Here is a 12,736-nt window from a genome sequence, read left to right as displayed (position 1 = left end):
CTTGAAGTGGTTGCACTTTTTTTTTGTGATTTTTACAATTAGCCTAATCTTTACACAGCAGTGATCCAGGTAAAAAATTCCTATCGGTTAAATAAAAAAATCTTTTGAAAAAAGTTAGATATGTTAAAGGCCCTTATCTGTGATGTTTCCTCCTATAAACAGAGAATTATAAGAGCTGCCTCCTCATTCCCTTTTCGTTAATGTGTACTGAGTTTGCTTTTCAAAGAATTTATTTATATATGCATAAGCATAAAAATGCTACCAGAGAACAAAATGCCAAAAGAAATATTTTCCCTATGCACACAAACATGCAGAGCCATTTCTTGAATTCAGATCCACTTGAGATCCAATAAAAGATATCTGGAAGGCAGCAAATGCAATTACTTCTTAACACCCCTTCCTCTGGCTCCAAATGTCAAAGATACATAGAGACAAATGTTTAAATTAACTGAGAAATATTTTCACTTGTTCTGAAATATTAACTTTTAGACCTTTACTCATTCTCTTCTGATATTATTATTTTATTTGTTTGGAAGCTCTGGAAAAGACAATTTTATGATCAAAAGTTTCAGATCTTAAGTAATATATTCTAAGCAAGAGCTGTGACAATGTATTAGCCTAAGACAATGTTATTCAACTCGTGATCTGAAGCATGATGATATTCAACTTCTTTCCTACTAGTAAATTTAATTGTGCCCAAAATCATGAGGCATTTGGGTAATTCAGGCACTTTGAGAATGCTGTAGAATAATTTGTATTTTATTCTAATTTTATGGCTTCACTTTGGATATAATTGCCTTATATAGTTGTTCAAAGCATGGAATTTCTATTTTGCAGGAACTTTTTGATATCAAAACCAGAAATCCCTTTTACAAATATAAAAGTAACATTTTTTTTTTTCCTTGAAGAAGCAAAACTGAGGAATTAATTAGGTATAAATTTAATAAAACCACACGTGTGCTGTTCTTCCATACTAAGATTTCATTTCCCATATGCAGCACACATGCATCAGTTCTGTTCCTCTGCAGTAACTAGTTCCATGGATCAGTAGCAGTAGCTGTTTCCAGCACACTGGGGGTAATTTACCATATATATACCACAGCTCTGGGGAGAAAGAATGCTTAGATGCAGAGGCAGGCTGTTGACTTGCAATCCTCATCTGCACATCAGTACATCTCGAAAAGTGGTAGTGGTGAAAGTGCAAGAATTAGCAACAAATTAATTGCTTAGGTGTTTGACCAGCCAGACATTAAGCTTTTGGTCCACCTTCTGGATATGCTTTGGTGTCATTAAAGAACTGTAAAAACCAGGTAACCCTCTCCATGACAGTAACCCCTGACTCAAGGAATCATGTTATAGGGTTCTCTGTGATGCTTCTGCATCTGCTTCTTCCCAGGCTCAACTGGAGTCTGCATTTGGGTGGAGGGGCTTCTGGGGCCACCATCGTTTTAGACTACAACCTGGATGGGAAGATGCAACGCTGCACATGGCTTTTATTTCCACAACCCCCAGAGCTCCTGAGGAGGGTAAGTTATAAATACGGGTTGTTCTTACGAATAAACCAAGCTAAAGAAGTTATGCTTGTATGATTCTGCTGCCTCTGGATTGCTATCTTTTAAAGTTTTGAAGGTAATACTTCACAATTTAGGCTTAAGAAGAGTTGCAATAACTGTACTTTTCATTTGATTACTGTGCCACATAATAATGAGGTTTATAATAACTTTTGTGCCCTGTGAATATAACTTATAAACATAGATTCCTTACTTCTATTCCATCCTCAGTGCTATCATGCCTTGATAAATTTGACATGCCTGCTCTTGCTAAAATAATGGAATTTCTACTTTTTCTAGTAGAATGAACTTTAGAAAGTGTTTAATCATAGATGCTGTGCTCTGGAGGACCTTCAGAACTCAACTAATTTGGAAAGTTGATATTCTGAAGACAAAATAGTGTCTTAGTTATTAAAGGAAATTATCTGAACAGGAGGAAAAAAGCTTTAAGTCTTTTTCTTCCAAATCGCAAGTGGTTAATGCATGACTCTGCATGAATCAGAAGGATTCATTTGATTCCCATGCTGACCTCTTCCAGAAAATTTAATTTCTCCATCTCAAACATATTATTTTTCTCTAATACAAAAGAGCACTAACCTGAACCTTACTGTGCCCTTCTGCAATTAGTCACCCTTTTGTTGCCTTAATCTATTAGAGTAAATGGAAGGATTAGTGTTTGAACACAATACAAAGCAAAGTCTGAATACAAAATAATTGTAGACACTCTTTTTATTTTAGTTTGCATTATAGTGGGCTACTGATAAGTTTTTAACTTCATTTAATCTCTGATTTTGGTTTGATCCCAAGGGTCAAGAATTAAAACAAGAATTCTGTTAATAGACTTAGTAGAGATCAGGGGTATATTGTAATTACTTCTGAGAATAGGAGATAAGCTTTTATTCTTAATAAGGCTGATTACTGAAAGGATGCATGGGGCTAATTCACTAATGATAATTCTGAAATACAAGTGTCAGCTTAAAGTGAAGACTGGGATACCTTCAGCTTTGGTTCCTTCCAGAAAGGTCCAAAGTAGCAGTTCACTTACATAAATCGCTCCAGAGGCAAACTGGTATAGTTGATGTCAGAATCTTCTTCATTTGGCTCTTAAAAAAATGGACCTAAAATGAAAATCTAGAAATTAAGATAGAAATATTTTAAAAACTGTAAATGGCCAGTCATGTCTCTGTACACCTTTGTGAAACAAATTCCAAACAGCAACCTTTGTTAATTATATCCAAGAAAGAAGGAATTTTAAAACATGGCTGATGGCACTAGATTTTTGATTCTTACCTGGTTGACTGCATTTGGGATACTAGTTGATAGGAAACTGTAGATTGTAAGAACTTGTGTATAGGCCTATTTTTGCTTGACTGTAAATGGATTTCTCTTCCTGGTATAACGAAGCATCTGAAAATAATCTATGTGATTTCAAAGTGTTTTACGATTTCAAACTGGGAAAGTGAGTCCATAATTAAACCAATTCCATTTCCATTATGATTTTAATAGATGTTAGCTGATGGCACCTTAGAGGAAGCATAAAGAAACTTTATTAGAATTTTGAAAATCTGCTTTTTATACATTACAATTTATTTACAAGGTTGCAGTTTTCTGTATATAGTACAATGGAGTACCTGCAAGAAACTGAGTGAAATTCAGCTGAACTTTCCATGAATATGGTGAGCAGATCTTCCAAGAATTTCAGCAGATCTTCAGTCTGATGAAGAGATACCACAAAAATTTCTTTGAGTTTGTTTAAATTCAGCCTCAGCCATTCCTGTAATATTTGAGGGTAAATTTACCTCATAAGGTTAATTAGGGTTGAATTTTGTCTGTTAAAGAGGTGCCTTTCTGTTCCCTAGAGTGCTGGAGAGAGCTTCTCCATTCAAACTAGTATAACACAGTTTATATTAGAATATCCATTTATAGTAAAAGCTATAAATGTTAACTTATATGGGGACACAATGAGTTGCTGCATCATGATCAAAGTAAAACTTTGGATTGTAGAAAAATAACAAAAAAAGATCAGGAGAAATCAATAGGATGAAATTTCTTTACTCAGAGTAGTAGAAAGATTGATAATTGTGAACTAAAAGCTGTGTACTGTTTATAGAAAATTAAGAAATGAAAAGATAGCATTCATCAAATAAATCATTTGGTGAATCTGTTTCCAAAGAATGTGTATTGTTAGAAGAAATGAATGAATCCATGAATACAATGCAGACATATAGAAATTATAAATAGTGACATGGGTTTATCATCTTAATAAACTGTATAGAATATATTTCTATAAATTACATTGTTTGACTTAGCAGCAATAATACAGCAGAATATGGTTGTTATTGATACATGCATCTGAAAGACAGGGAAAAGATATCAAAAAATAGTAGTCTTCACTGAAGTGTAGAAAGTACAGTTCCTGCCAGTCCAATTGGTGATAATGTCTGTCTGTTGAAGAAATATTTTATTTTTGTATTAGAGGACAACTTAATAGATAAAAGCTAGAGGCAAATTTTCAGAACCATTTTTAGGTAACAAGAGACATTGAGTGTTGCAGTCAGTTGTGAACCTGCTAAGGTAAAGTTTGAATACTAAAAGTAATGTGAATTCCAGTGTCACATTTATCACTATTAAGAATTAGCAAAGACCTTTTTCATTCATTTGGTTGGTTGAAATCTGGAACAGATACTAAGAATGTTAACATCTATTTTATCTAATGAGGTTCAATTTGTGGAGCCTAGTCTCTCAAACCTGTTAAAAGGACTATGTAAGTTTAAAAGAAATCTATGAATGTCTGAGCACACAAATATGCTTGAATTCATACCTGATTCTTTAGGCAATATTATTACTGGAAAGGGCACTCGTACTTAGATAAATGATGCAATTTTCTGTATTAATATATACTAAACTCTCTACAAGATAAGATGGTGGATGAAATGGTCACTTCTCTGTTCCAAACCCAGAACAATCCATCTGTAATAAATTATTATTTCTAAATAACTGTCCCTGAGTTCAGCTGTGGAGGAATAAACAAGCTAAAGAAACACTAACTTGTTTCCAGGAAAAGAGGGAATTGCTCTGTTACATTTAACTTGTCTAAATAAACAACCACTTCAGGCATGTTCAGAGCAATTGGCTATCATGACTATAACCTCCCAAGAATGAGGGTGAGATCTGTGATCACTGCACACTCTTAATCACCTAGTCTGCTCTCTCTCCTTTGGATAATCATATTATACTAGTTTCATCTCAGCTGGCTAGATCATTGCAAAACTCCAGAAGGCAGTGCTGGGATAACTGTTCTGTTGCCTTCCAAACTTGAGAGAAGTTTAAAAAATAAAGTAAATAAATAAATGTAGTCAAAGTTTTCAGGAGAATAGATGTATTTTTGATTCTGAAGAGAAAATTTAGGGTGGATTCTAGCTGTTCGGTGTAATAACCCTTAACACCAAAGGGCTGCAAGGAGAGTTGAGATGGTGGATTCATTTCCGAAGATGAGGATTTTCAGGTTTGGAAGTGTTAACCTCTGTGTTGGGGCTCAAAGTCTCCTGCTAAAACTCTCAAAGAAACACTGCAAATATATATTTAATTTTGCTAAGGCTTTTGACAGGGGGCAAAAGAAAGGCCAGAAGCACTGACCTTCCTGATGAGATTGCTGCTTCTTTTCGTCACCCCTCAAGCTCTGTGTTACACAATATGTAGAATGAGCAAGGCACACCTACCTCCAATCCCAGATCCACCTGTTTGAATGTAAATCACTACCAAAAGCAATACCTTCTAATAGCAGATGATCCCTCACTACTGGCAGAGGTGATCTGATAGTGAAGCATTTTCTTCTACAGCTGTCCAAACAGTATTGTGTGACAAAACCGGACAAGTTACAATTCAGACATTAGGGATCTGGCCTGAGTTTTCACTAAGGAAAAAAAAAAAAACAACAAACAATTGAAGGAGATTTGATTCTGTAGCAAAATGCATGCTCTCATTTCTCTTTGACTTATGAGTACCATGTTCTGAACTTTCCCCAGTATTAGTTCTCTCTCCAACTAAGGAGTTTTCTGAGGACTGCTATTCCTGGGTCCTTCTATGAAAGGCAATATGTTAACTTTATAGCTCTACATTTCAATAACTCACAGGAATGCCCCGAGAAAGTCTAGGATCTACTGAAACAAGCTGCTCTGATTATATTTGTCCCTTCACTTTACCATTACTAAGGATGTTTTAGCAACATGATAACTTATAGAATAGAATGGTCAGTTGATAAAAATCCACTTTACATGAAATACGAAAGAATTTGCATATAAATAGGGTTTTATATTTAAATGCCCTGTGGGTGAATGTGGTCCAATATCCCTCAGAAATCAAAATCCCAAACTGTCTCATTTAAAGTTTGCCTGCTAAAAATAAGGTGAAGTTGGGCAGCTTTTGATTAGCATGTCATTCCTTTCTGGAGAGTGCTTACAAGACCAACAAATCACAATTCAATTAAACTGTGCCCTGTATAGCACTTTTAATGTATTCTTTGTGGTTTCTTTTTCCGGTGTTCACACTTTCCCTATTTTTTTTCTTGATTCATTTGGCAAGACTTTACATGTAAAGTCCCATAAGAGAGACAAATGAGGAACATTCTAAAAACCTGATTGAAGATCTTGCAGCTTAAGACACAGTCATTGCCCATGTCTGCCATTGTGTCAGCTGGCTCTTTAACAATGAAATAAAGAAGTAATAATTAGGCTGTATTTACAATTCTCTAGTGACATTGTTTGCTCCCATATAATTAAAGAATCTGCCAGCTTTTCAATTATGAACTCCTATTTTTAGGGCGGTGAATCTTAACACACAAATCCACACCAGGGCTTTTCAGGCAGTGAAACCCATCCCACTTTGTGCAGATGATAAACACCACTGCCCCATTCTTGCTGCAGCTTCAGGCTGTTCATGGCTCAGACCCCCACTGTGGAATGTAATGTTGGGTGGTATCATTCTCACTCTTCAGTACCTTATGCTTTCTTAACATCAACTATCCCTCATGTAGCTTGTACCTTTCCAGATTAAACTGCAAACTCTTCAGTTTATTCTGTATATGCATATGTGCACTCACCTGTGCACCCTGAATTATATATGCCGTAATGCAGTCTCCTTAAAGAGTCACCTTTGCAGCAGCTGCCCAGTCCCCATCCAGAAGCACTGTAGACATGCCCCAGGAAGCCCCAGCACGCTGAGCTGCTGCATGTTCTCTGGGACCTTCTATTAAACATCTGAAGATAATTTGAGGAAAAATTACAATGAAAAAATTGACTTCTCTAGAGCAAGTAGTTTAGCGTGGCATAACAATTGCATTTAAATTTTAACACTAAACAAAGCTTTATCAGTTGGGTTAATACCCTGAACATTTTACAGTATCACAAAGTAAATCTAAATGGAAAGCCAGCAGCCAAGGAGAGATCCTAGGATATTTCCACAGAGATGCTTTCTGAGAGGAACCATACTCAGTGTTTTGGTTGTTATCTTGAGAATGCATGCTTTTCCAGTGAGCAGGTGAGACATGTATTTCCTATATGACTGTCCGTACATGGGGATGCAGGGAGCTGGGTCTCCCTGAAGCTCTGGTTTTGAGAGCTCTTCTCACTAGCTCCAGGGCACACTGATGCCCAAAAACAGTGTTAGTGCTCACCACAGGGAAATAAAATTGGTGAGACTCAGCAGAAGAAAACACCCTTTCTTCTGCTGACTAAACTGTCAAATACACTGGAAATTACCTTAGGGCAGATAAAGTGGAAAAAGACACAGGAGCAAGAGCTGAGGGCTTACTGCCATCTCTGTCAGTAGCCTAGCAAAAGTCAGCAGGACCAGGGGGAAGCATCTCCCCCAGCACGTGTTTGTCTCTGGGAGGAGTGCTTGCAGAAAGAAGGCAGTAGAGTAATGTATATTCATTTGCAAATTAATAAATTACATATAATTATTTTTCGTTCAATTCCATTAGGCTGTTAGGTGCTAGGGTTTTGGGTGCAGCTTGCATGGACTCCTTTAAATGGATGCAAAGTGTGACATACATCTTTAATCTCTGAGTCTATATTAATGCTTTCTTTCAATAGGTATGTGCTGTGTATACTGGGAGCACTCAAGCTTTGATTAAATTAAATTCAATCCCCAAGTCTTTCTAATGAACTGTAAAAACTCACTCTAGTTTACATTCAAACATCACTATGCTCTCCATACTGTAATTATATTAGCAATGATCTATCTGAAGGCTTCTTAAGTTTTATAAGACTTTTACTTGCAATTATAAAAATATGGAAAAGAGATAAGGGAGGCAAAATAAGGAAGGAAAGAAAAAGAAGACAGCTAGGAGGGAAGAACAGAATTGAATCTGGAGAGACAGCAAGAGCAGAAGAAACTGTAATAACGTGGCAGTGTAATTGTATAGCCATGTCAGAATCACTTTCTTGCATAAATAAATCAAAACATCAGAAGAAAAACACGCTATTGTTTTATGAAACTAGTAGTCTTTCCATTTAAAGTTCAGGTCATCAGAGAATAAATATATTTAGTGTTTTTTCGTCCTCTTTTGTGAGCAGTATGAGAGCTCCTATTTGGACTCTACAAAGAGTTAAATTCTAGCTGGCTATGAAATTACCTCAATCATAAGTCAAGCTCCTGGGACAGGTTTAAAATGCTAATCCTTTTTTTTTTTTTTTTTTTTCTTATCCTCTCTGCTCTTGATGAGCAGTTTCTCAGGTTCATTTCAATGAGAAATAGTGTCAAAGTGTTCAAAAAACCAAGCATTTCAATTATAAGCCTATCCCTGGAGATAGCACTGATATAAAAGTAATTTTTTATCCGGTTAGGATTTAAATTGTAACTCTTTGTGTTTTTTAAATCAAAAGTTGAAAACACATGATGATATTTATTGTGGTATCCTGGCAGACTAATGTAGTGTGTCATACCGTATTTGTGTCCTGTGGTATGATATACAATACACACTGAATTTCATTGTTATTTAAAAATGTTCTGGTGCTGTGTGATGTGCATTACATTGCAGAAATGGGAGTTAACATTAATAGAATTCAAGAATATGACTTTTCTGGCTCATGGTAAAGCAATACAATAAAAATTCAAAACATAGTATTATTTTCTTACTTTTGGGTTGTTTGTTTTTTGTTTTTTTTTTTCTCAGTAGAATGTTCTCTTTCTTAATGTTTATTTAAGAATACACAAAGATAGATTAGGCTTTAGTCTAAAATGGATTTCCTTCTTCTGCACATCCCTCCTTCTCTTTCTCAAGTAGGTGTTTGAAAATTCTGAGTTAAAATTTGGGGTTTGTTTGCCTGAAAGCACTTTGCAAGCGTGACATGAATAGTGCCATGCCAAGGAAAAAAATGGTGAAAGAAATAAAATTATCTTGGTTTGATAACATTTCTTTTTTCTAAGGGATTATGCAAAGCTTTCATTATCATTGATATTATTGTGCTTCCAGTGATTTGCCCTGCCATTTTAATTCCTGTTACCAGTTACTAAGAGACAAAGCAGCTCTTGAGGATCAACACAGCATACATTCCCAAATTATTAGTCATATTTTCTTCTTTATTGCATTTTTGTTCTCCTAAACCTTGCAGTGAAAAGGGTTATTATTGTTGTGACAATAAGATAGGGTAAGAAAAAAATATTCCAAGTAGCAGCAAGGATTTAAGGAGAGGTTGTCACAATCAAAGGCACTGACAAGGGAAATTGCATAGTTAGAGTGGTGGATGGATGGAAAGATGAAAGTAAGAAATGAGAAGACTACATAAATAATTACAATAATAACTTATGTAAATAATGTGTGACTGAAACATAAGACAGGTCTCTACCCTCAGGCACTTACAAGCTTTTACACATAAGACAGCAAATAATGGTAAATAACTTGCTGTTCAGGGAGAATTATTATCACCATGTGATGTCTAACAAGAGGCTGGCATGTTGAAAATATCCTGTTTTGGTTTTAGCTGCATTTAAGAAATAAGAACTGAATAAAATGTGAATAAATGTGAAAAGATGGGAGGCAGATGGCAATGTTATAAGGCCAGCCATAAGTGCATGCAGGAAAGAGGGTTTCAGTGATAGCCAAGGAAGGTAGTTCCATCTGAGGCTGCCCAAGAAATTTGTTCAGTTTAGGGATTTTTTGGATTATGGAAAGAAGATGTAGAATGTAACAAAACTGTATGCATAGAAGAAAATTAGTTGGTGGGGTGTGTAGAAAAAATAAAAAAGCAAGAGCTCACTGAAGGGTTGATATATCAAAAAGACTGTAAAAGTGTGCGTTGCAGCAAAGAAATGGTTAAGCTTCAGTTGAAGAATTGTTATGTGAACTAAGAGATGGCCAAGAATGGAGAAGAGCAGAATTAGTATTTAGAAAGGGGGGATTTGGAAAGCAGTGGACCTTTTTCAGGTCTCTCTGCAAGTCCAGGATATCTTCAGTGTTATCGGAAACAGTGAGGTCAAATAAGTATTGCACAGTGATAAGGGAATCTGATTCAAAATATTTGTACAATGCTGCTTCTATGAATAATTAAGTGAAAAAAGAGAGAAAGAACAGTCATTCTGTTATGTTCTGAGTATACATTTCTGCTTCATGGATAGTTAAAAAGTATATTGAAGTTATATTTATATATAAAATATTATAATAAAAAATTCTGGTATGTTAGTTTAACTTAGTGTTGGGATTTTACCTGTTAAATTGAGGTACATACAAGACTAAAGCAGTAGAGACTTCAACTCTGCTGAATTTACAGCTGTCTCTGCAATTGGCTTCATTTCTTTAAGATCACAGAGTGTCCTTTTTATAACTGTTATCATACATCATTATGCAAATTCACAATGCCATATAGAAAGCTAAATCACAACATGCAGTTTCATTTAAGCCAAAACAAATACTAGTTATTGGCAAATGCGTTGTGTTCATCACTGATCTCAGCTCTAGGAATAAAGAAAAGATGAGAATACTTGTCTAAACAGTTAATAAATAATTTAAAAGCAGAGTAGCAAGAACATTATCCTAAAAGCCACATACAAATAGAAATCAAATTCATCTACAAATACAAATTAACTTTTGAGACACCCGTATTTCATGAACAAATACCAGTGTTTGTTTATACTGCCATGTAGTGATTTGTACTTTGAATTATATGAGCAGAAAAATAATCTGCATTGGCAATAACAAATTCTGCCTTTAGCTTGGGTGGATTTGGTAAAGCCTCAATGTCAAGTTATGATTGTCTTGAGATCTTAGAGGCATTGCCTAAGACTCCAAGAACAGACATCAAGACTTAACAAACTATTTGGTGGACCAAGAATAGCTCAATGGAAAACAAAACCACACGTTAAGTTGTTACATTTTGTGGGGAGCAAAGCTCACATATAGCTTAGGAGAATGTGGTCCAGCCCAGGCTGGATAACCTCAAATTTGGTCTTGACAGCAGCTTTCAGGGTGCTTGTTCTTGTCCGTGTGGGCTTATGCACATAGAGCAACGCCTGCTCAAGCAGTTCTTAAGTACTTCTGTGATAGTCACTTCTTTAGAAATGTATAATTTTCGGTAGTGCTGCATAATCAAAACAGTGCTCTAAGCATAGCTGGCATGACTTTGAGTTAAATAAAGACGTTTAAGTCACTCTTGAGATCATAGCAATCACAATAAACAATAATCTAATTTTACATTTTCAATTCTAAGCATTTTTCTGCCATTTCCTTCTGTTTAATGGTGGCTGCCTGTGTATTTAAAACTGAGGTTTTTCATGTTCAGTACTGGGAAACCTCAGGGAGACTGCTTCCCTTTATTCAGAAACTGAGCTAACAAAAGTCTTCTTTTCAGTACTTAGGCAGGTATCTTTATGCCAAAATCTGAGACTGGCCACACAATGAAGCCAGAAAGACTTATTCCCCAGTAAGATACAATACCACTGAGACTGCCGCTGTGTTTTAATGGCATCTCTCAGGATTGCTGGTGGGACAAATGGATGATACTGTGGGTTTTATGCATTCTTTTGTCAGTTTATGGATTTGTTCTGCAGCAAAGCTACCCATACTATAAGTCAAATTATCAGTCTAACAGAGACCACCAAATAGCTCTGAAAGACAAGGTTTGAATAAGATTCTCATATAACCTAGATATTATAGTCTAGTTGCAACACATATTGCAAGGATCCTGCCTTCGAGATTTGATTTTGTAGATTAAAGCTAAAGTAAATTCTGTGTATAATAAAGTTGGTGTGTAATAAATAGTGTAATATTTGTGTACTTTTCACATCTTCAGTTTCAGATATTATGTGAATTCTTTGCCCTAGCTTAAAACTAATTACAAAACCCTGCAGAAGTGGTAGCAAGAGTAGTTTAAAATCAAAAAGACATTCTATCTGTATCTGTGCAGCAGTGAGTGAATAACAGCACAGAAGGTATAAAATCAGAAAGACATTACATCTTTGCAGGTTAAATGTTACTAACATCTCTCTGTGACTAATTTGATGTGACTCAGATTCCTCATAAAAAGATTTGTCATTCTGTCAATTGCATTTCAGCTGCATTAAGTGACAAAGCTAGTAAGCTGTCTGTTAATGGTTGGAAAGAACATGTTGTGATTGCGTGATTGAATTCTGGAAATACTGACTAAACATTTTCTCATATCTTCATAGCTGGTTAAATGGAGTGACAAATGTCTGTAATTTCAAAACTGCAGTTTCAGGAAGATTAAAAACATAGCAATACTCCATCAGTTATCAATTACAACATAAGCTGTATGCAGGATGACTTTGTGACCTGAAGCCTGGAAAACTGAATGCAGAATAATTTTAGGTACTATCTTCTTCAAATCAGAAGGCATGCAAAAGACAAGAAATTAGATGACAGCTAGTTTAGTTGAGGCTATTTTCAGATAATTTGTTTTTAACCAAATTTCCACTGAAACAGTTCACGGTAGAAATGATCTTTAAAGTCAAAGCTTTGTTTTTATGTATCTTTTTCAATTCAAGTTAAAAACATTATAATGAAACTACTTTTTTTCTACAGTGATTGCTAGTTCCATAACGTTTAGCTGGAATAACTGAATAACTGAATTTTAATGTATGAAAAAAAAGTTTTACAGTATGGGATAGGTGGGAGAGATCTAACCTAAAATGCAGAAAGACTGTGGCTTTTTAATGCATAAGTTAAGTACTTC

General features: G+C 35.4%; 1 long non-coding RNA gene across 2 annotated transcripts in view; it reads left to right on the top strand.

The window, feature by feature from the left end:
• The first annotated feature begins 1,401 nt into the window (after positions 1 to 1,401).
• LOC130611951 (uncharacterized) overlaps positions 1,402 to 12,736 on the top strand; it is a 46,744-nt gene continuing 35,409 nt past the window's right edge. The window contains exon 1 of one of the 2 annotated variants that reach the window (XR_008975360.1): positions 1,402 to 1,526. This is a non-coding gene — a long non-coding RNA (uncharacterized LOC130611951). The remainder of the gene's footprint in view (positions 1,527 to 12,736) is intronic. The other variant, XR_008975359.1, reaches the window with a different exon arrangement.

The sequence above is a fragment of the Pezoporus wallicus genome, unplaced genomic scaffold (genome assembly GCF_028554395.1).
Source record: "Pezoporus wallicus isolate ANWC-B61680 ecotype Strahan unplaced genomic scaffold, APGP_CSIRO_Pwel_v1 contig_5087, whole genome shotgun sequence".
NCBI classification, from domain to species: Eukaryota; Metazoa; Chordata; class Aves; order Psittaciformes; family Psittacidae; genus Pezoporus; species Pezoporus wallicus.
The sequence above is the reverse complement of the archived record's forward strand: the minus strand, read 5'-3'. Positions and strand labels throughout refer to the sequence as shown.